We start from the raw sequence: 6,611 nt of genomic DNA, 5'->3' as shown, positions 1-6,611 counted from the left end.
TTTCTGCTTCAAAGAATTTCATTAAGTAGTATACTTTGAAGTTGCTGATTTGAACATTTAAAAATCCATAATTAACACTTCAATATGCATTTAAAGAGTTTAACCCATGGGTTAGGGTTAGGGTTACGCGTGGATCAGTAGACAGGCTGTTTGTTATGGTGCGGTCATTAAAGTTGCTACAACTAGAGAAGCTAGTGGTCAGCAGACTTCATCTCTCGAGGGGGGTTACGGTGTCACGGTGCGTTGGACCATGTTTTAAACTTACACAAGAAAATCCTGTTAATCACATGTTTGTGAAAACATTTTTAAAGCAGAAGTAAGCGATCCGGTCGTTTTGGCTAACTTCTTGTCAGCCGATGGAGTTAGCAGTCCCTGTCCCTTCGTCACCACATTCACGCGCATAGATATATATGTGTATATATCTATGATTCAGGCGCTACACAGCCCTTCATGCCGTTCTCTCTCCTCATTGGATAAAGGTTGTAGGATACAAGGAAAGTTTTCTCCTAGGCTTAGTGACTGACAGACCCGTGTTTCGGACCAAACACTCTATATAAGTGATTGCTGTCGGAAGATACTATTTAAGACTTATATTAACACAAACATTCCGCTTACTTCTGCTTTAATGTAAACCTTGAACCTGGGAAGTGAGAAACATGAATGGGTGTAGGAGTAATGAGAGGAAGGGATTAGGAAGGAGGGGACATGGAAAGCTTCAACTGAAAAGTACAAAGCTTCCAAGGGGGAAAAGTGTCATTAGGGATGAGCTAAACATTAGCCTAATTTGGTCTAATAATGACCAACTCGAGTGTTTGCAGACCAGGAGAAGATATGGTAGTATTTTCTACAAAAGAAGAGGCCATAATTAACTATTATTTTCCTCAACCAGTTGTCTGAAGACTTGTGTGTTTACAGCTTGGGAGGCTGGAACACAGCACGTCTCAGCTTTCATAATAGGTCAGCCTCACTCTGCATAATGAAGCTAGATCAAAGGGGGAGCAGTCTGGCTCTGAGATGGCTACAGATGTCACACAACATGCAGTGTTTCCCCACAACTCTGAAGAGGCTGTGAGGTGTTTCTTTCATCTAATTAATGAGTAAAAATACAATTGATGAAGAAAAAAAGATACTCTCTAATTATGATTGCACAATGTAAACCATAATGACATTTTGTGGCATTTCAGGTCAAAGTGGTCAATTATATTTTTTTCAAAAGATTTCTACGTATAAATTTGCGAGTACCATGTTTATGCAATGAGACAAAGTCAAAGTCAGACAAGAGAAGCAGCAAATTTACATGAATACACACACACGCACAAACAGAACAGGTTGGAAAAGCAGAATGTCTGTCAGACAAAACGTTAACACTGCATGGAGCTAACTGATTAGTGAAGCAGTTTTATTCATAAGTATTGTGTGGAAGATGTCTGCCATCCAAAGATATCACAAAGTCTTAGTGTAGGTGCAGCAGTCGAAACAACAATCAATCTTAATTTATGGAGCACATTTAATGTGGACATTATTTAATATTGCCTTGGTTACTGGCTTATGCTGGAACTATTTCCTAATGATATGATTTACAAAGCCGAGAAAATTAAAGCTCTATTCACTGGTGTAAAACGTAAGAGTGACAGAGCTCACATACTGTAACACACACACACCATCATCATCAAAAGTTTTGAGCACTTCCATCCATTACTTTAACTTAAATGATTAAATTTCTCAGTGTTGATAACGAAACTATACGAGATACCAATAAAAAAAAAGAAAGAAAGTAACTTATTAGCCTAATGATACATGTTTGACTCATTCAGAGACCGAACACACCTGCAACGTTGGTTCACTTTCTACAATAGAAAAGAAACTTTGTTCAGAAAGTTTGTTCACTGTGAAACAGGTTTCGGCAAATCTGTTACACCTTGCTGTTGCCTTCTGCCCAGTTCATCTACAACCAGCTCCATGGGGTTTAGCCTAACTCTGGATATGGGCTTGTTAGTACAACAGAAGTTGTAGAAGTTGGGTTACCTGCAGGAAAAGTTTCTATTAACTTTTAAGGCTCAATTCCTACTGTATTTGGTGTCTCAACACACAATTTCCGCAAAGCCCCCTGCCTTTGGCAGTTTGTTGCTTACCTTTGTATTATTTCAGTTACATACTTGAACTGGTACATTTTAATCAAAATTGGTTAGATTTAGAATTTAGTGTAGATTAATGAGGTGGAACTAAAACATGAATTAAAATGATTTTGCCTGAAGCATGACAAAATGTGGAAAAAAAGGTTCTGAATATTTTTTGAACGTTCCAACCAGGTGTAACCCAGTCTTCTGTATTGTGTATATGCTTGTGGGCAGAAAACAAGAAATTGTAGTACAGCAAAGCCAAACACATGCCTGAGATAGTTTTCAAACTGTAATTCAATTGTGGATTTTGTCCAGCTGAAAGCTCTGACATGATTTAGACATGCCAGCAGCATGGCTCTATAACAGGAATGTCAGCCCACCACTTTGGTCTAGTCAAAATATCTTTATAACTCAAACAGTGTACTGTATACTCACAAACAGCTGCTGGCTAACTAAGCAGGCATTGTGGTTGGAGTGGGGGGCAGTGGTAGTGATAGATGTGGCGATCTCAGCTGACAGAAGTACCAGAAGAACTACAACAGAGGTCGAAACCCCTAAACTGTGAAATCCAGCAAATTCCAGGTACAAAGGGACCTAAGCTTGAGGAAAGCCACAGGGGTGGGATTGGTGAAGGAGATTGCTTTAATCAGAATAATTTCAACAGTTTCCTACATTTGGTTTTTATTTTTATATGATTTGATTGATTGGGCCAAGGTGCAAACAACAAATATGAGGAGTGAAAGAGGGATGAGGAGGAAAGGTTCACAACTCAAATCGTATCTCATTCCACTGGTAAACATCAGTCCCTCTGTACACTCACATGAGACAATCAGATGGGTCCAATGTAATGAAGGAGTGAATGTCAACCCTGTGAAGCTGCTGTCAGAACAATGTGTCAGCAAATCATGTCAAACCAGAGAAGAATACTAACAGATCGGCCACTCATTTCACACACATCATGATTGTGAGGCCAATCAATTCTTTCATTTAGGTCACTTTGTGATTCAATCACTCCAGCTCCACATGGCCTCCGCACACCTAATCATCTGTGTGAAAGAGATGATGGAGACTGAGATGTATGAGGTGCTATGGCTGCTTAGACTCAGGATTTTAACAGCCACTGTCTTAAAAGAGACTCCCATTAAAGGTCCTGCTTTGGTTCTCGAATTTCAAAGACCATGTGTCAAAGAAAGTCTCTGTGAAGCTCCAAAAACAATGTGTTGGACTGACGGCCTCCAAAATTAGCTGCATTAGGTAAGATGCCTTTTCTTCGCTTGGATGGTACAGAAATACTTTTTTTATTTATACTTCAGAAGTTCCTGGACCAAATTACACCTGTCTAAGACTAGATTTAGGAAAGGGCTCATATTAGCATGGCAATTAATTTCATTACTGCAAACTGATGTTTGCTTGAGTCATGGACGACCAAAATAGTCCCAGACAGTTTCCACTGAGTCCATTTATCACAAACTATGTCTGGTGCATGTATGTGTGTGTACATACATAAGTAGGTGAGTCTTTAGTGTTTTTCCTGCCTTGATGGATGATGGTTGTGGCATACAAAACTATACAGAACATTATGAAAACTGTGGCAGCTGTGAGAGGTCACACTCAGTGTTCATCCCCACTGCTCAGTGAGCACTGTGAAATGTATGTTAAAGGCACAGTGTGTAACTTATTTGGCTTTTTATTAACAAAAATCAAATATTGCTTTCATAAACTACGTATTTACCGAATCTAATCACAATCGTATACAAATGAAGGTTTTCTCGTACCTCAGAATGTGTTATTTAGAAATACATACAGGTAGGTGGCGGCGCACACAATCGAGGCTGCCATGTTGCATTGCCATCTTTGAATACGGTAGCCGAAAGGTAACAAACTTGGTTCAAATGCTCTATTGAGTGTCTGTCATAATTTATTTTAAAGTTGATTTAACAGGGACGATACATACAACATTGCCACAAAAAATGGGAAAATGTGATGATGCATATAAGACGTCTAGCTTCAGCTAATTTGCAGTCTTGCTAGGCTTGTGCTGATCGCCTATCAGAGGAGGACTGACAATGTTTTTTTTGTTGTTTTTTTGCTGTTAAAAAACACACACTCTGTGCTACAGCTGAGCAGCATTGGCAGCTAGATCCTCTAATGTTGAACAGTTTTTATACAAAATGCAGCCAAACACCAGGAACAGAAGAGGCTCCTCTCAGGTGAACCGACTGGAGAGCTCAGGGCGGTCCTTTTTTCTTTTCTTTTTTTAGCAGCGCTGTTGTTACAGGTGATGCATATCTATGACCGTGTACGTTTGTCCTCTGATCTTTCTTCACGGGGACTGCGCTGCATAACTGGCACATACTGTACGTCCTCTTGTAACTTCTTGCTGCGAAATATACCTGAGGCACGAGTGGAAGTCTGCACGTAAAAACATATTATTATATTAATCGCTAAGTTATTGTTACAAGTTAACGGTTAGTTTGCAAATGTGTTTTTCCTCGGAGGCCACCGTCACTTTGCTAACGGGAGGGGTGCTCGAGCGAGTGAGCGCTGTAATCTAGAATCTGAACACTGGATGTCACGGTTCCCACAGTGGAGCTTTAAAGACTCCTTTTAGACAAAACATTTTAAAAACTTAACAAATATGTTTGTTTAAGATATTTTTGCATCTCTATATTTCATGTCTGCACTTTACTCACTGCTTGGAAGTGGGTTCTGTTCTGTCATAATAGTGGATATCACATTTTGGTCTTCTGGAATTTTCAGAATCACTTCAAAACCAGGATGGGAATGTAACCTGCTACAGTCCGGTTTGTGCTTACAGCCACATAATTAGTCCTACAGCATTCTCACATTACCACAGCTTTTTCTTCACAGCTACAGCTTAGCCGGCTATATAGATCATCCAACAGTAGCTGTTGGTGACCCAAAACATGCACCAACACAACAAATAACAGTGCAACAGTGGAAATCCTGTAATTCATTCAGGATTGAATGAGGCCATGACTTGTTTACAACTCCCTGGCTGACTGTCTCAGTGTGTTCAGTCAGACATCTGTAAACTTGTCTTTTTCTCCAGGGAAGCAGTAGCCTCCACTGACCAAAAGGTCAGTTCACCTAACTTAAAAAAGAAAAGAAAACCCTCCCTCGCTACAACATCTCAATGTGACAAGAATTCAATTTCTGAAGACCAGATTTGACTTGAAACAGTAGCAGATATCAAAATGAAAATTGTATCTGCATACAAAGAGCGGTGAGAAAAATGTGGATGACAACATTGTTTTAATATATTTAAAGGGGCCTTTAATGAAGACAATGGCTTTGTTAAACTTGTTAGATTATTCAGGAATGGTGCCATGTCCATTTTTATGTTCTGAGTCTAAAGCAGCAGGCTATCAGGACTTTTGAAGTGCAAAGAGTGCAGCAACCTAATTTACAGGCTTAGAATTTGGAGAAGATACTTGCACTAATATAAAAACACAAAGGCTTTAAATTTCCCCATATTTAACTTAAAAATGTATAATCTAATCCCATTCAAACCTTCAAACTCCTCTAAAAAAAACAGAGGCTTTGACCTCATCTAGTCATACAGTACTCCACTGCATTCAGAAAGTATTTAGATAATTAATATTAAAAAAGGAGAAACTAAAATAAATTAGGCTATATCAAATTAGAGAAAAAAACAGGCCACAAGATGAAACATGGTGGTGGCAGCATCAGGCAGTGGAGGTGTTTCTATGTGACAGGGACTGGGAGATGAAGAGTCAAGGTTGAAGGACCGCTAAATGAAGCAAAAATAGAAAGAGATCCTTGATGAAAACCTGAAATAGTGCTCAGGACTTCTGGGGCACAGTTCAGCAGAAGAAAACTCTTAAAACGTTATGTAGTGGCCCAACCAAAAAACCCTGGCCTCAAGCCAGTGGAAATTTTGTGGTGTGACTTGAAAATTGGCGTTCACCTGTATATGGTCCCCATCTAACTCAGCAGAGCTTGAGACAATCTGTAGATAAGAACAACAGAAACTCTCCAAATCCAGGTGTGCTTCACCTTGTTGACTGCTGTGTCATACGCAAGATGACAAGGCTTTCGTCACTGCCAAAGACACTTCAACTTCAACTAAGTACAAGGGTCTGAAAACTTCTGCCAATCTGATGCCCCAGTTTTTCCTTTGTAATATTTTTTTTCTGAAATTTCAAAAATTTTGTTCTTGCTTTATCATTACGGGGTGCTGGGTGTAGATTGATGAATACTTTCTGACTGCACTGTGCATTCTCAAAGCTGTTATGACAAAAAAAATAAGCCACAAAGCAGCAAATAACAGAGTGAATCCTGTAATTCATTCAGGTTTGGATGGAGCTGTGCTTTATTTACAGCTTGTAGGCTGTCTGTCACAACATGAGGAGTGACTACAGTTGGTCCAACAACTGTGTTTAAATACGAGACATCTGTAAACTTGTATTTTCTGTACAAAAGTATTTGCCTCCACTTTTTTTTAAT

This window comes from Trachurus trachurus (genome assembly GCF_905171665.1).
Source record: "Trachurus trachurus genome assembly, chromosome: 7".
NCBI lineage: Eukaryota > Metazoa > Chordata > Actinopteri > Carangiformes > Carangidae > Trachurus > Trachurus trachurus.
The sequence above is the reverse complement of the archived record's forward strand: the minus strand, read 5'-3'. Positions refer to the sequence as shown.